Raw genomic sequence first — 15,931 nt, 5'->3', positions numbered from 1 at the left:
TCCCATCTGGCCCCATGGACTTGTGCGCATCCAGGTGGAGGAGCAGGTCGGTGACTGCCACCTCTTCAACAACTGGGGCTTCATTCTGCATCCTATCTCCATCTCCCAGCTCAGGGGGCTGAAAAACCCGAGGATGACTAGCTTGACTATTAAAGACTGAGGTAAAGAAGGCATTAAGTACCTCTGCCTTCTCCTCATCCTTCGTGGCAAGGTTACCTTCTGCATCCAGCAAAGGAGGGAGATTCTCCCTGGCCCTCCTTTTGTCACTAACATATTTTTAAAAACTTTTTTTATTGTCTTTAACGGCAGTGGCCAGTTTAAGTTCCAGCTGTGCCTTCGCCTTTCTGATTAAACTTTATTTCACAGAAGGTACAACGTGAGATGGTCAGTTTACTTCAAATAATAACATTTTGACTATTTCCACTGTATTTTCTGTTGGAAAATGACATCTGTATATACAACACTACAATGTATAGTGTGATTATGAATGATTTGTTTTACAAGTTGCAATCTGAATTCCATTGGGATTGCGTAAGGCTCTTGGCAATGTTTACTGCCTTATCATCTATAAGCAGACCAACAGCATAGTAATTAGGAAAAAAAAATGTGGAAGTTTCTTCCAGATAATCCCTATGTCATAGAATCATAGAATCATTAAGGTTGGAAAAGACCTCTGAGATCATCGAGTCCAACCATTAACCTAACTGCCAGGTCCACCATGTCCCTAAGCACCACATCCACATGTTTTTTGAACCCTTCCAGGGACTGTGATTGCACCACTTCCCTGGGAAGTCTGTTCCAATGCCTAACCACTCTCTCCATGAAGAAATTTTTCCTAATATCTAATCTAAATCTCCCCTGGCACAACTTGAGGCCATTTCCTCTCGTCCTGTTGCTTGCTACCTGGTAGAAGAGACCAAGCCCCCACCTCGCTACAACCTCCTTTCAGGTAGTTGTAGAGAGCAATAAGGTCTCCCCTCAGCCTCCTCTTCTCCAGGCTAAACAACCCCAGCTCCCTCAGCCTCTCCGCATAAGACTTGTGCTCTAGACCCTCTCCACCTTTGTTGCCCTTCTGCCCAGCTAGAATGTCCCACATGTAAAAAAGAATTGCATAAAATTTTTCCAGGAAGGAGTGTTTTCTTTGGTTAGCCTAATCCTCCATAATCTCACTAACAGGGACAAAATAATGAATGCTTTTCTGTTCTTGTGCAGAGCTGTCAGCAGTTGTTGACAAGTTGCAATTTTCTATCAGGCCTCAGTGTACCTTCCCCCTTCCCACAGTATGCTTTCACATCCTGAAGAGCAGAATGCACAAGACATCCCCAGATCTAGTTTGTGCCTTTTGTGCATTTCGTGCATTTCTTCCCCCCCCCCAGTGTGTGATGTCATTCCCATTTTACTGTTGTAATCTGTAATTTTCAGCATTCTTCCTGCTCTTTGCAATTATTTATTCATGATGAATGTTTCTTTCATATAGTCTTATTGTCATGCTTCATTTAACTTATTCATCAGTTAAAATTCTGATTATTGCATTATCCATGTTGTTCTGTGATATGAAGGTAGTCCAGCTTTGTATATCACAGCTTGGGGCTGATGTAGATGTCAGCTGAATGACCACATTTTGACTGGAATAGCCCTTTTCATGTTATGCAAAAGACTAACTCTTAGTGGGCAATTTCATTATCCTAATTTTTCTCTTAATTTTTAATATTCCAATTAATGGTTTTAATTTTGAATATACTATATCCTTCAGATATGTACATGAGAGAGAGAACATTATATTTCAAAAGACATACTAAAATGTCATATTTATAGAATGTTTATGCTAAGAAAATGCTGAATAAACTTACACTCCAATTCTTCCAAATTCTTAAATACAGCCCTGACTTTAAGAATGAGAAAAGTCTCATCACACTTTTTGACATTACTTTTGTTCACTGCGCTTTTGCTAAGTCTGTGCTTTAGAAAGCAAACACTGATTATCTTTAAAAGTGAGAAAGAGAAAGAAACAAAGAAAGAAAGAAAGAAAATAAAGAGGAAAAGCGAAAGTAAGAAAGAATACCTTTAATTTAAATTTTTGAACGTTTATTCTATACATTCTTGAGAATTCTGGTGACATGCATGGACCACTTGAAGAAACAAAAAATTCTCTTCTATTCTACTGCAATTTTCTAATCACCACTGCCCCCTCTGTGCTTTCTGTGGGAGAACCACAAAAGCTTACTCTATTAAAACCTGCCTAATTGTGCTCTGTTACATTTTCATTCACATTAGAGAGATCCAGGCTGCAAAGACACTGAGATAAGAAACTATATTTTCCTAATACCTGAAGTCATCCAGAAACAGAATAGTTGTTCTTCATTTTGCTGTATAGTTTGTGTAAAGCATTAGACCTGGCACGCAGTTCCAGTTTCTGTGTTAGCGCTATGAAGATTCACTGAGGTGTACTAAAGCACAGGGAACAGTGGCCCAGCTGAAAATATCATCTGAAAACTAAAGCAGGGAGCACTGTACTTTGAATGAAAAAATTGCTTTGCTTCTTGTTGTTTCCTAAAAATAAAAATCAATAGAAGCAAGGAAAGGAGAGTTTTGCTGAGAAGACTTTACCTTTCAGTTCTGTAAGGAAGCTTGAAGCACAATCATGATGGAAATTTGCTGTCTTTGTGATTCTGTGTTGGACTGTAAAAATGAATATTATTCTGGTAGCAAAACTTGCTTAAAGCATAGAGCGCAGTGAGGATGATGCATGTGTGCCCATTTCTGGAAATGCCTGTGTTTGTTTAGTTGCATGAAATGACTCAAAGTAAGGATTGGTACCTATACTATTGTAGGTCTGGAAAATATTAGATCTAGATCAGCAATCAGCTACCAGCTCTTTCCTGGAGGCACTAAAGAGATCATAGAATCATAGAATCACAGAATGCTTTGGGATGGAAGGGACCTTTAAAGGTCATCTAGTCCAACCCCCCTGCAATGGGCAGGGACATCTACAACTAGATCGGGTTGCTCAGAGCCCCATCCAGCCTGACCTTGAATGTTTCCAAGGAGGGGGCATCTACCACCTCTCTGGGCAACCCGTTCCAGTGTTTCACCACCCTCATCGTGAAAAAATTTCTTCCTTATATCTAGTCTAAATCTACCCTCCTTTAGTTTAAAACCATTACCCCTTGTCCTATCTCTACTGGCCCTGCTAAAAAGTCTGTCCCCATCTTTCTTATAAGCCCCCTTTAAGTACTGAAAGGCTGCAATAAGGTCTCCCCGCAGCCTTCTCTTCTCCAGGCTGAACAACCCCAGCTCTCTCAGCCTTTCCTCATAGCACAGGTGTTCCATCCCTCTGATCATTTTTGTGGCCCTCCTCTGGACCCGCTCCAACAGGTCTATGTCCTTCTTGTACTAAGGACCCCAGAGCTGGACGCAGTACTCCAGGTGGGGTCTCGCCAGAGCAGAGTAGAGGGGCAGAATCACCTCCCTCGACCTGCTGGCCACGCTTCTTTTGATGCAGCCCAGGATACGGTTGGCTTTCTGGGCTGCGAGAGCACATTGTTGGCTCATGCGCAGCTTTCCGTCTATCAGTACCCCCAAGTCCTTGTCCGCAGGGCTGCTCTCAATCCCTTCATCCCCCAGCCTGTACTGGTACTGGGGATTGCCCCGACCCAGGTGCAGGACCTTGCACTTGGCCTTGTTGATCCTCATGAGGTTCACACAGGCCCATTTCTGCAGCTTGTCCAGGTCCCTCTGGATGGCATCCTGTCCCTCAGGCGTGTCAACTGCACCACTCAGCTTGGTGTCATCTGCAAACTTGCCGAGGGTGCACTCGATCCCGCTGTCTATGTCATTGATGAAGATATTGAACAGCACTGGCCCCAGAACGGACCCCTGAGGGACACCACTTGTCACTGATCTCCATCTGGACATCGAGCCATTGACCACTACCCTCTGGATGCGACCATCCAACCAATTCCTTATCCACCGAACAGTCTGCCCATCAAATCCATATCCTTCCAATTTAGAGAGAAGGATATTGTGGGGGACCGTGTCAAAGGCCTTACAGAAGTCCAGATAGATGACATCCGTATGAAAGCATAAATTTTTCTGAGATATCCCTCTGATCCCTCTGAACACCTTCTGTCTGCTGTTTTTGCTCCAGCTTTTTTCTGGTTCCTGTGTTGGATATACTAATCGAACTCTGCTATTGTGAGAATCACTTATAAAGCAAAGTTGGTTAAACTTTTTTCCTTCCCCCTAACACTTTCTCGTAAAAGGATTTCACTCAAAGTTGAAGAGAACAGCCACCATGGTCAAGTAGATTGGAAGAAAACTCACAGCTTTACTTAAGTAGCTGACATGATCATTTAGCTTGCGTGATCTTTTAGTCTATATTAAAGACACAGTTAAGGTTTCAGAGATTAATATTTGGAGGAAGAAAATGAATCACATTGTGGTGGGTTGACCCTGGCTGGATGCCAGGTGCCCACCAAGCCGCTCTATCATTCCCCCTTCTCAACTGGACAGGGGGAGAAAAATGTGATGAAAGCTTCATGGGTTGAGATAAGGACAGGGAGATCAATCCCCAATTACCATCACGGGCAAAACAGACTTAACTTGGGGAAATTAGTTTAATTTATTACCAATCAAATCAGAGTAGGATAATGAGAAATGAAAACAAATCTTAAAACACCTTCCACCCACCCCTCCCTTCTTCCTGGGCTCAAATTCACCCCCAATTTCTCTACCTCCTCCCCCCAAGTGGCACGGGGGGATGGGGAATGGGGGTCATGGTCAGTTCATCACACGTTGTTTCTGCCGGTCCTTCCTCCTCACACTCTTCCCCGCTCCAGCGTGGGGTCCCTCCCACAAGAGATAGTCCTTCACAAACTTCTCAGACTTGGTTCCTTCCCGCGGGCTGCAGTTCTTCATGAACTGCTCCAGAATGGGTCCTTTCCACGGGGTGCAGTCCTTCAGGAACAGACTGCTCCAGTGTGGGCTCTCCACGGGGTCACAGCCTCCTTCAGGGCACATCCACCTGCTCTGGGGCGGGGTCCTCCATGGGCTGCAGGTGGATATCTGCTCCACCATGGACCTCCATGGGCTGCAGGGGGACAGCCTGCCTCACCATGGTCTTCACCACAGGCTGCTCCAATGCCTGGAGCACCTCCTCCCCCTCCTTCTTCACTGACCTCGGTGTCTGCAGAGTTGCTTCTCTCACTCCTCTCTCCCAGCTGCTGTTGCACAGCAGGTTTTTTTTCTCCTTTCTTAAATATGTTATCAGAGAGGCGCTACCACCATCACTGATTGGCTCAGCCTTGGCCAGCAGCATGTCCATCTTGGAGCCAGCTGGCATTGGCTCTGTCAGACATAGCGGAAGCTTCTGGCATCTTCTCACAGAAGCCACCCCTGTAGCCCCCCCGCTACCAAAATCTTGCCACGCAAACACAACATATACATTTCTGTTTGTGTTTGTAATGTTTAGTTTATGAAACCCAGAAATGGGTTTTGCAGCACCCACTTGAGGATCTGGAGTGTTTCACAAGGAAACTGCTTCTCTCTCAGCTCATTCTAGCATTCCCATAGCACTTTGCTTTTAAAACCATTCCTCCAGTCTGCAGGGGACTTGCTCCTCTCCTGGCTATTACCTCTTGTGGTTATGGTTATCTGCCAGCTTGCAGTGTGGGTAGCACCTGCTTGCAACTGTCTGTGCTTAACTATGCAGACAACCCCAAAGGCAGACAGGCTTTGCTAGTAGCATGCAAGGCACAGTGGCCTGAGGATAGCTAGCTCTCCCTCTTCAGAGGTAGCTGAACATTTCCTATGAATTGCTTTTTTTGCTGTTCCCTCTCTTTTCCCCACTTCTGAGGTCCTTCAGGTGTGCTGCACCTTTAGTTTACCTACTGGGGTTCAGAAACTGATGGGTCTGAGAGTGAAATGTTTAAACAGAACTGACACTTGATGTGTGATGAGTGGTTGCAGGAAATGCTCATTTTCTCTAGCACTCTCTCTGTTTTCTTCATCTCTGCTTTCACTGTCTCTGTCTTCTTTCTCTCTCCTTTATTCATAACGTATGATAAGGCAGCAAAGAGCTATAGATATTGACTTGATTTGGTGTGATGGGAGGTTTCATATGAAACTGAGCTCTGTCATAACTGCCTGTGGAAGTGAGGCTGACTGCTTACAGTTCATGAACCTTTTCCTTTTGTCTCTAATAGTTAGCCTTGCACCATAAGCCTCATAATTTTTAATGGCTTTTCAACTGCTAGAATCTATGTAAAAAACAACTTGGCTTTTGATTTTGCTGAAAATCCATGCTATAAAATGGGATTCAGAAAAAAGAGTTTCCATATGTAAAGAAAGGGAAATGAAATTTGACAAAAAGCCCAGAAATGATAATGTGGTTTTGCTCTTGTTTTGTTTTTGTGTCCATCTGTCCCATCCCTGTTCCCCCCTCCCTTCTCATGAGGCTGAATGCAACTCCAGCTGTTTCTGGTATGTTTCCTACAGTATCTCCAACCTAGATCTAATGAGGGAACACTCTCCCCAGGCCTAAAATAGCTTTACATTATTATTTTACAGTTGTATTTTTTGTCTCAGCCACTCAACTACTGTGGGAGATGTAACTTACCCTTCAGAGAGGACCTCTGAGCATTACAGACTAATGAAAACAGCTGATATGCATTCATGCTTCAGTCTGCAGTGTAATGAGTTCAGCAGTAGTACGTTTTTAAAGCGCTGTGACACAGAGCTCATGAGATGATATCCAGAGTTAAGGAAGAGGATTAGGATCAGCTAGGTTTTAAAACTGCTGATCACATTTGGGGGACTAAATGTAATTTGTCTAGCTCTGATAAAATTAAAAAAAAAAACAAACAAAATGCGACCCTATTTCACTTGAGATAAAACATCCAATTTAAAAATATTGAAAATCTGAAAGATTGTATTGCAATGTTGCAGTCCTTGTATCAGATATGTGATGCCATGTAGTCCCCCTGTGTATGAAATATACTTTGTGTAGTCCCATGAATTTCCTTTATGTCATGTACTAGTCTTACAGTTAGGCAATTATTTCCATATTTTGCTAAGTCAGGGCTTTGCCACATGGGGCAGGTCTGAGAGAAGTATGTTTCCTCTGGGTCAGACTCCAGCTTCTCTCATGGCTGATACAGAAGATCTCCTCGTCCTCCTGCCAGGACTTCACACGCTTGCACAGCTAACCTTGTGCATGGGCAGCTGCTCTGCCTCTGGGCACAAAGATCTGGCAGGGTGGCTGCCATGTGCTAGAAAATTTAGCCTTGCTGATGATGGTCCGGAGAGAGATTTGCAGAGTGCCAGAGAAGAAAGCAAACTCTTTGTTGCTCTTTTTCTTTTAAAGATTAGATGGAATTATATGAATCATCCTCAAATTATTTTACCAAGGACTGTCAAGTGTTTCCATATTTTGTGCAAACATGTATTTCTACTGAGTTTGAAATGATGTGTTGGACAAGGGAAGAGGATGCAGGTGAGGCATACCACTACATCAGATTCAGACCCCTAATTCTAGGCAGTCTAAGCAGCCTCCTGGGTGCTCTGCGGAAGGGAAAGGAAGCCCTGCTTTCCAAGCCAGGTACATAAGGTAAATGGCCTCTGCTGCAGGGCAACTTGCCAAGCTTAGGTAAGAGCTGGGTTTCAGGTGCATTTGATCACACCTGTGTCTTAACCATGGAAGGCCTGTTGTAGAAGTCACTTTTTAGCTCAAATAAGAATCCAAAGACCTGTTGAAGCCTTAGACTGCAAGCTGTGAACTTTCACCTAGATACGATGACTGTATGCTGAACTCTTACCTAGCTACATGAAGGAAGGCCCTGAAACCGGTGCAAATCAGGAAGATAAGGTAGCCAAAACCATCGGCAGAAGCTGCAACTATTCAAGATAAGAAAAGGAATGTCCTGCCTAGAGACTGGGAAAGGAGCCAATGAGGAACAAGAAGACCCCAGACCCAAATGTTACTATTGGACCGAACCGTCGCATGAGGGGAGGGGAACTTAGACTGTAAGGGTATAATTGCCCAGGGATTTCTTTGTTCGGGGTCCCTCTCCAGAGGCACCCAGCTCGAGCTGCTCTTCACCGCTGTACCACTCAATAAATTCGCCTGGTGTACGTCATGTCAGAGACTCTGCTTCGGGGAAACCTAGGGTCGAGCCTGAGGGGAGAGAAAGCACCCAAGGGTGAGTGTGTGTGTGAGCGAGGAGTCGAAAAGGGGCGCCCGTCAGCTCAGCGGAGCTGCCTGCTGCGAAGGGACTCTGGTCCTAGCAGTTAAAGTCTCAGGTGGTGCGTGTGCGACTCCCTGAATGGTGTGTGAATGCTCAGACAGCTGCTGCTCCTCTAACAGGCCTGTTATTCCACCTGAGTTTCATGCCTTGTAGCCCAGAACTTATCTACCTGGATGGGTGCTGACAGTTGTCTGAGCCAAAGCCATCTGCCTGAGCTGATAAGCCCTGCTGAGAGGCAAGTTGTAATAGCTCAGGCTCAGTGCCCTGCCAAGACAGGTGCACAGGACGCAGATATACAGACATGTCTTCAGTTGTGTAAGACTTGCTTAGTCCTGCTGTAACGCTTGCTTAGAGCTGGACCAATGAAGTGGCTGAAGAGAAAGCTCAATTTGATTTAAAAAAATATACACAGCCATTAAAGACTTTCACTTTGCTGATCTGAATCACGTGTAGGGATGAGGGGGCTCTGAGTCATATTCCACATTGCTGTACCATAAAGGGGCTGCCTGCACGTCTCTACCTAATTCACACAGGTCTATGATGTGCAACATAGGTAGGGTCAGCAGCTGACTTTTGAAAGGAATACCATGTCCCTCATGATTTCTGTTTTCAAAGGGGAGGGTAAAACCTATTTGTTGGGTTATATATTCTTTCAATTCATAGTGTACCTATCAAACATCTTACAGAGCTTTGGGAGGCTAACAAACTCCTGATAAGCAGTGTAAACTAAAACTAGTTTTCCTGTGGACAGAAAACTTTGTCTTGAGAATTTGTTCCTCATCGTCCCATGAAATGGACTGCCCTGTCATTCTCCTAAAAATGCTCTGCCAGTCCAGGGGTGCTTTAATCCTGTGATCTGGTTTCTTGGTATTTTAAGCCAATAAAATGTGAGAGGAGTGTATACAGATACATAAGGTGTATACACAGATAATTTTAGGATAATTAAAACACTTAAATTCATTGTTGATTTTAAAAAGATGGGCTAGAGTCTTTTCTGTCAAAGGGATACTCGTACAACTCTGGAGTTATGTGCCATATCCACTTGCAGCTCCTTGGCCAACAGCTGCTCTTACTACTCAGTGAACTATCTGAATACCTTGTCTTTCCTCTCAGAGAGTTAAAACTGTGTCATTCTGCAAAGGAAATTCATTATTAAGCTAAAAAAAAAAAGACTACATGACTCAATTATAACTTTTTTTTTTTTGGAGTAGTCTGCTTTACCCTTTCTAGATAACAATACATTTCTTTTATTATAGTCTATTACATATTTAAGAATATACTGTATTTTTCAACTGGCAAAGGTGATTAAGTTGTTATTTATCTTCAGTGCAAGCTTCTTGAGGCACTGACTGTTTCATTACTTGTGTCTATCCCAGTGAAGTGTCCAAGTACATAAACAGGGCTCCAAGACGTGCTGCAATTCAAACAGTAGCATAAAATTTATTACAAAGTTTCATATTTATGCTGAAAACTCTCATAGGAGCTGGACTTTCTCTACACCACAACTGCTGAAAGAGACAGGAATGACTGTAGGCCTTATATTTTCAGAAATTAATCCCAAATTCAATTGATTTAGCTTCTAATCAGTTCTTGCAGGAGTGCACACTCCATCAGACATAAAGAATCCTACAGGGATTATATGTATATTCCTTTCCTAGGAAAAAAAAAGCTTTCCTCAAAATATACTGATAAAGATTTTTCAGTTTGCTGTGTTTAGAAATGCTAATCCTTAGGGAAATTTGCTTCTAATTCCTCCTGATCCTTGAGATCCTGCCTTCGATTAGTCAAAAATATAACAACATTTACATTTGCTAGTGATTTGTAGAAAAAAATGCCTCTCCTATGAGGTGGATGTCTCAGGATAGCCCTAGCCTGTACTGGAAATACTTGAACAGTTTAATAACTTTAGTTGAAGTAGCACCAACATTTAGCATTACATAACACTTTCTGGAAAGCATGACTGAGGCCAGGCAGAAAGTAGTCATAAAATGCTTTGGAAATATGCTTTTGTCTTTTCCAAGCTTAAAGCTGTTTGTAGGACTAGTGGAGCCTTACCTAAAGTTAACACTGTGTGCGAACCTGAGTGTCTTAGAAGCAATGGTCAAATGATTGATTAAAAAGTCATTTTAGTCCCCTTAAGGTTCCAGGAATCTGGGACTGTGGCACTAACATTACCCATTTGGAAACACTGAGCAAGGGGCAGCATCTTGCTGCTGCTGCTGCTGCTCTTTGAAACAGAGAAGAGAGTAATTGAATGCCGTAGCCTTCCGAGGACTGAACAAGCAGATCCCATTCATTATGTGCCATAAGAAGAAAGATAATTTCAAGGTACTGCCTAATCTTCCTGGCATATCACATGCTGCACACAGGCTTTTAAAGCCCTCTGCTCTGAAACAGAGAAATGAGCCCTGCTTTCCAGAGTAAAACTGAGTATTCCTCCCCACACAAAAAAACCCAAACCAAACCAAAACCAAAAACAAAACCAGGAAGAAATGAAACCTCTTTCCAACAGACGGCAGAAGTTATTTAATTATTAAACTCACGCCGTTAACCAGGTGCTGTTGGAAAGAGTTGAGACTGCCCCTGCTGTGCTGCTCCAAGAGTCAGCCCGGGCAGCCGAGAGCGCGGCGCTGCCCCGCTCCGCCTCGGTGCTGCGGAGGCCGAGCAGCCGCCCGGCTCCAGCCGCTGCTCCGACCCCGACGAGCAGCACCGCCGGGGTTAGGTAAGAGGAGACAAGGAGCAGGCAGTGGATCCATACGGAAGACCTGGCCTTGATGGTGCTCTGTATTTAAAAGCAGTTCCTCAAGGGTAAGAGAGGATGTTGAGGGCGGCACGATCTGCGTACAAGAGAGAAGCTCCGTGCCGTTGTGCCGCCAGAGCTGCTGACAGGAGGAAGCTGCACATTACCAGCTCTCCGGGCCAGCAATTCGGCAGGAAGAGCCTAAAGAGTGCTGGCAGCTGCCTTGTATCTGCTGAAATGGCCTGGCATGGCATAGTCTGTACAAATGAAACCATTTGCTTCATCACTGAGAAATTATCACAGAGAATGAATATCTTCTCATAATGATAAAAGAACTTAAAATTTCCTGACAATTTCATCCCTTTCACCCCAGACACTCTTATGAGATGATGCATATTTCAGATACTTTGTCTTCCTTAGACACCCAAACTACATAGCTCTGGGAGGAAGACACGCTTGCCTCTTAAAATTTGATGTATAATAGCTACAGATATTTCATTGTAGGTACTATGAGTAGAGGATGAATTTTGGGTTATATACTGTGTTTATACATAGCAAACATGAAAGATGAAGGCACATGGCTTGTGACCCAAATATCATATGACATTTTCTATGCAGACTGAGACCCACATTTGCAGAATCCTGCATAGCTACATGAAACCCCTGAGGAATAATTTCTGAAGATTGCTGCAAGCTCATAATATTCTCATTCCTGTTTATGCTTTCTTAAATCTGTTCTCATTCTAGCATTACTTTTCTCCTCCACAGGGATACCACTGTCTGTGGCTTCTTCCTTTGGTTTGTGACTTGCCTTTCCATTTCATTTATTTAGTATTAGTATTTTCCATCCTTAGCCCTTTTGTGGAGAATGATGTTCCCCCATCCAACCTCACAGTCCTAATTTCCCCCCTGCTATTCTGCTTGCCTTCTGTTGCTTCCCTTTGTTTCCCTAATATTTTGTCTCCTAGAGTGCGAACCACATCTCATAATCCTCCCTCCTCTGCTCTCCACTCCCGACACTCATACTCACCCCCACAGATGCCTGCTCTACTACTGCCTGACACCTACACACAGAAACTCCTGTTGCCACACTTCATCCCTACCCCCCAAAGAGAGCCTCTCAGACATGCTGTCATCCTCAGAGACATTTGTGTTCCTGGGTCCTCTCACGGACACCTTGTGTTTTACCTGCAGAGACACAGTGCCGTATTCTTGCTTTCCCTGGCTGTCAAAAACTCACTGTCATCTCTTCATGTCCCCCAAGTTCTCTCAGTCCTGTTGTTTCTACTCTGACTGGCCCAAATACTTCTGTCCTTTGCCTTCATCTGCCCAGATGCGTTGGCCTGGATGAGCTCATTGAGCTGCAGTCTGCTCTCTGCCACAGAGCTACTATCCAGCTTTAAGCAGGTCACAGAAGCTTAATTTTATTTTTCCTTTTCTTTTCCTTTAATGGGCAATACTTTGCATCCTCAGAAGTGTGTGGTATATGAACCTTTTTCACTGAGGATTATGAAAATCCTCAATTTGAAAGCACAAAGGAACTGTTTTGTTCTTTCATTCCCCAGCACCTTGTGCTCACCTTGAGTTGGGACAGGCTGCTGGGAAATCCCCTGGTTACACAGCAAAGACTCCCAGAGTCTCCAGATCAATGATCTGCCCCAACATGCCTTCTCCGTGATTTTTTTTTAATTAATTCAGTTCTCTCTTTTATGTGCCTGCTTCTCACAACATTTTGCCTCCTTCTTAAACACGCTTCACAAATGAAAAGGGAAATTGATTCAGTGATGGTTACAATGATGTTCCACTTGTGCAATTTGTTTTATATGTACTATGTGTGGTGTTATGAGTAGTTGTAGAGACGCTCAAAACATTTTTAATTCCCCCAGTTGGGAGTGGAAAGTGCAGGGCTGCAATGAACAGGGAGAAAATTAAACATTTAAATTTAAATATTTGCATGTGCCTCTCTCAGAGCTTTGGGATGGGAGAAATGGAAATCTGCAAGCATTTACATTGCAAAACACATTTGGAAATTGCTTGAGTTTACCCAGTTTGTGAAAGTGTCAACTCTTGATATTTGGTAATGTCCCTGAACCCTGTACAGACTGGAAAAATCAGCATTTTCTTTGTGATTATGAGATGCACCTCTGCATTTTTTCAGCAACACTGTGGGACTGTAATACAGTGCCCAGGTGTAGGCCGTGGAAGAATCTGAAGCTCTGGGCTGGGTGCATGTTGCATGCTGAGCCTGTGCACTGGCAAGGCATCATGCAGCCCCTTTCCATGCCTCTTTCTCTCTAATCCCACGTTTCCACAGAAAGGATATGCAGTCCCATGGCCTTATGGGAGCTGAGGTGTATTCCCACAGGGGCATCACTTTAAATACTCCTTCAGTATTTAAAAGCACTTTACTCCAGATAACGCAATTTAGGCTGCTACATTAGAGTCATAAAGGCGGCATAAAATCCTCTTCCATAAAATATCTCAGTTTTTTAAAACATCTCTCATCTGTGGATTGCTCCTATACCTGTGCCATTACCTTAAGATATTTTTGTAAGATAGTATGGGATGGAGTGTGGAGCAGGCTGAAAAAAGTAAGGGACAGTGATAGGGAAGGTTTGTACTCTCATAAACTGTTTGTCCCATTGGGGCCTCTTAAGGAAGGGAACTGCAATATAACCTGATTGCATAATAATTCTCTTCTTTTGAAGAAGATAGATAATACTAGTGGGATTTAATAATATGTGAAATCAATAACTATATCAAGAGATAGCCATAGTGAAATCACATGAAACTATAGCATTGCCCAAAATATTGCTGTAAAGTCAAAGCATAGGTTGAATTTATGTGCCATGGAAACAGTCTCAAATTAACTTTGAGATTTTAAAGTTGTTTGAACTGTAAACTCAGTGACACTAAGGAGAGAGGGGAGAGAAGCATGCTCACACCCTTTTCTACTCTATCACATGACAGGATATGGAAAGACCTCCTGGATTTTAGGACTGAGTATGAGGAAAAAAAAAAACATATCTAATTGTAACCATAAATCGTAGGATTAACCTGAAATTAAATTCTGTAAAGCTATAAAATCAGTATGGATGCAAAACAGAAAACTCAAACTTATTACTTTAAGATAATTTATTTAGGGTGACTTCTTTCCTTTAGTGTTCTTTCTATATAAAATCTGCTGATTTTATATTCCTTATAAGCATAAGATGTTGTCTTAATGGACATATTATTTCATTAAGGAATGTAGATTTGTTTTTTCTCATTTTAATATGCAAGCTTGTCCATCAAGCATATTTTTATTGTGCAGGGCACAGAATATTTAACTTATAGGCATTTCGATAACTTATGTGCGATAATAAATTTTTGCTTAGTTACAAAATATAATAACCACTGTCAGTGTAAGAACCTGACACTTCACACTGGATATCCTACTGCTCCTAAATGAAGATTTATTATTACGTGTAATTAAGCTGGCAAATAAAAACACACAGTCTTTATTTTTCTGATGTATGCTATAATAGTCTTGAAAGTCTTAAATTTCCCAAAGAAAAATGTTGGTACAAAAGATCAAAAACACCACTGCTAACTACAGGATTTATGATTCCATTGATAAATTAAGTGTACACCAAAAAAATTAGTAAAAATAATTAAAAAAGAAATACCCTTCCCTCAACTCATAAGTGGAAGGAAGAGGGAATGGCTTCAAAAGAAAGCTACAGCATAGCTTTCTAATTGCTACATCAAATGACAAAAAGTACCTCATTACAAATTATTTTTAAAATTCATTTCTATATTATAAAAAAATACATGTATAGCAATTATATAGAAAGTTATGATCCTCATAGTCTTTTAGTGAATCACTTAGTCTTAACCTGGATGTTAGTGTAATATAAAATGTAATAATAACAACTAACACAGGTCCTTTTTCAAACATAAACCCTCAAATTGTTGTAAATCCAGTTGTATTATTTATTGGATGTTTTTTTTCACAGACACTCATTCTGCAGTGATTATGAGTGCCTAGATATTTTACAGACAATGCAGTACAATTTGCTTTATTGAACTGAATAAGATTGATGGGGGCATGACTCTTCCACCTGTACATAAATCAATGAATTTAAAGACTTTTTAAATCTTGTAAGAAGGCCAGAGTTTTTTGTGCTAAGCTCCCATTTTGTGGGTGAATGACCATGGACAGTATAGCATGAAAGAGTGTATTGGCTTTACGTGGCAAGGTTTTGGTAGCAGGGGGGCTACAGGGGTGGCTTCTGTGAGAAGATGCCAGAAGCTTCCCCCATGTCCGATAAAGCCAGTTCCAGACGGCTCCAAGATGGACCCGCCGCTGGCCAAGGCTGAGCCAATCAGCGACAGTGGTAGCACCTCTGTGATAACATATTTAAGAAGGGGGAAAAAACTGCTGAGCAACAACAGCAGCCAGAGGAGAGGAGTAAGAATATGTGACAGAAACAACTCTGCAGACACCAAGGTCAGTGAAGAAGGAGGGGGAGGAGGTGCTCCAGCACTGGAGCAGAGATTCCCCTGCAGCCCCTGGTGAAGACCATGGTGAGGCAGGCTGTCCCCTTGCAGCCCATGGAGGTCCACAGTAGAGCAGATATCCCCCTGCAGCCCATGGAGGACCCCATGCTGGAGCAGGTGGATGTGCCCTGAAGGAGGCTGTGACTTCATGGAGAGTCCATGCTGGAGCAGGCTCCTGGCAGGACCTGTGACCCCATGGAGAGGAGCCCACACTGGAGCAGGTTTTCTGGCAGGACTTGTGACCCCATGGGGGACCCATGCTGGAGCAGTCCATTCCTGAAGGTCTGCGCCCTGTGGAAAGGACCTATCCTGGAGCAGTTTGTGAAGAGCTGCAGCCTGTGGGAAGGACCCACATTGGAGAAGTTCGTGAGACTGTCTCCTGTGAGTGGGACCCCATGCTGGAGTT

Source organism: Platalea leucorodia, assembly GCF_965183815.1.
Source record: "Platalea leucorodia genome assembly, chromosome: W".
Lineage (NCBI taxonomy): Eukaryota > Metazoa > Chordata > Aves > Pelecaniformes > Threskiornithidae > Platalea > Platalea leucorodia.
Note: the sequence above shows the minus strand (reverse complement) of the source record.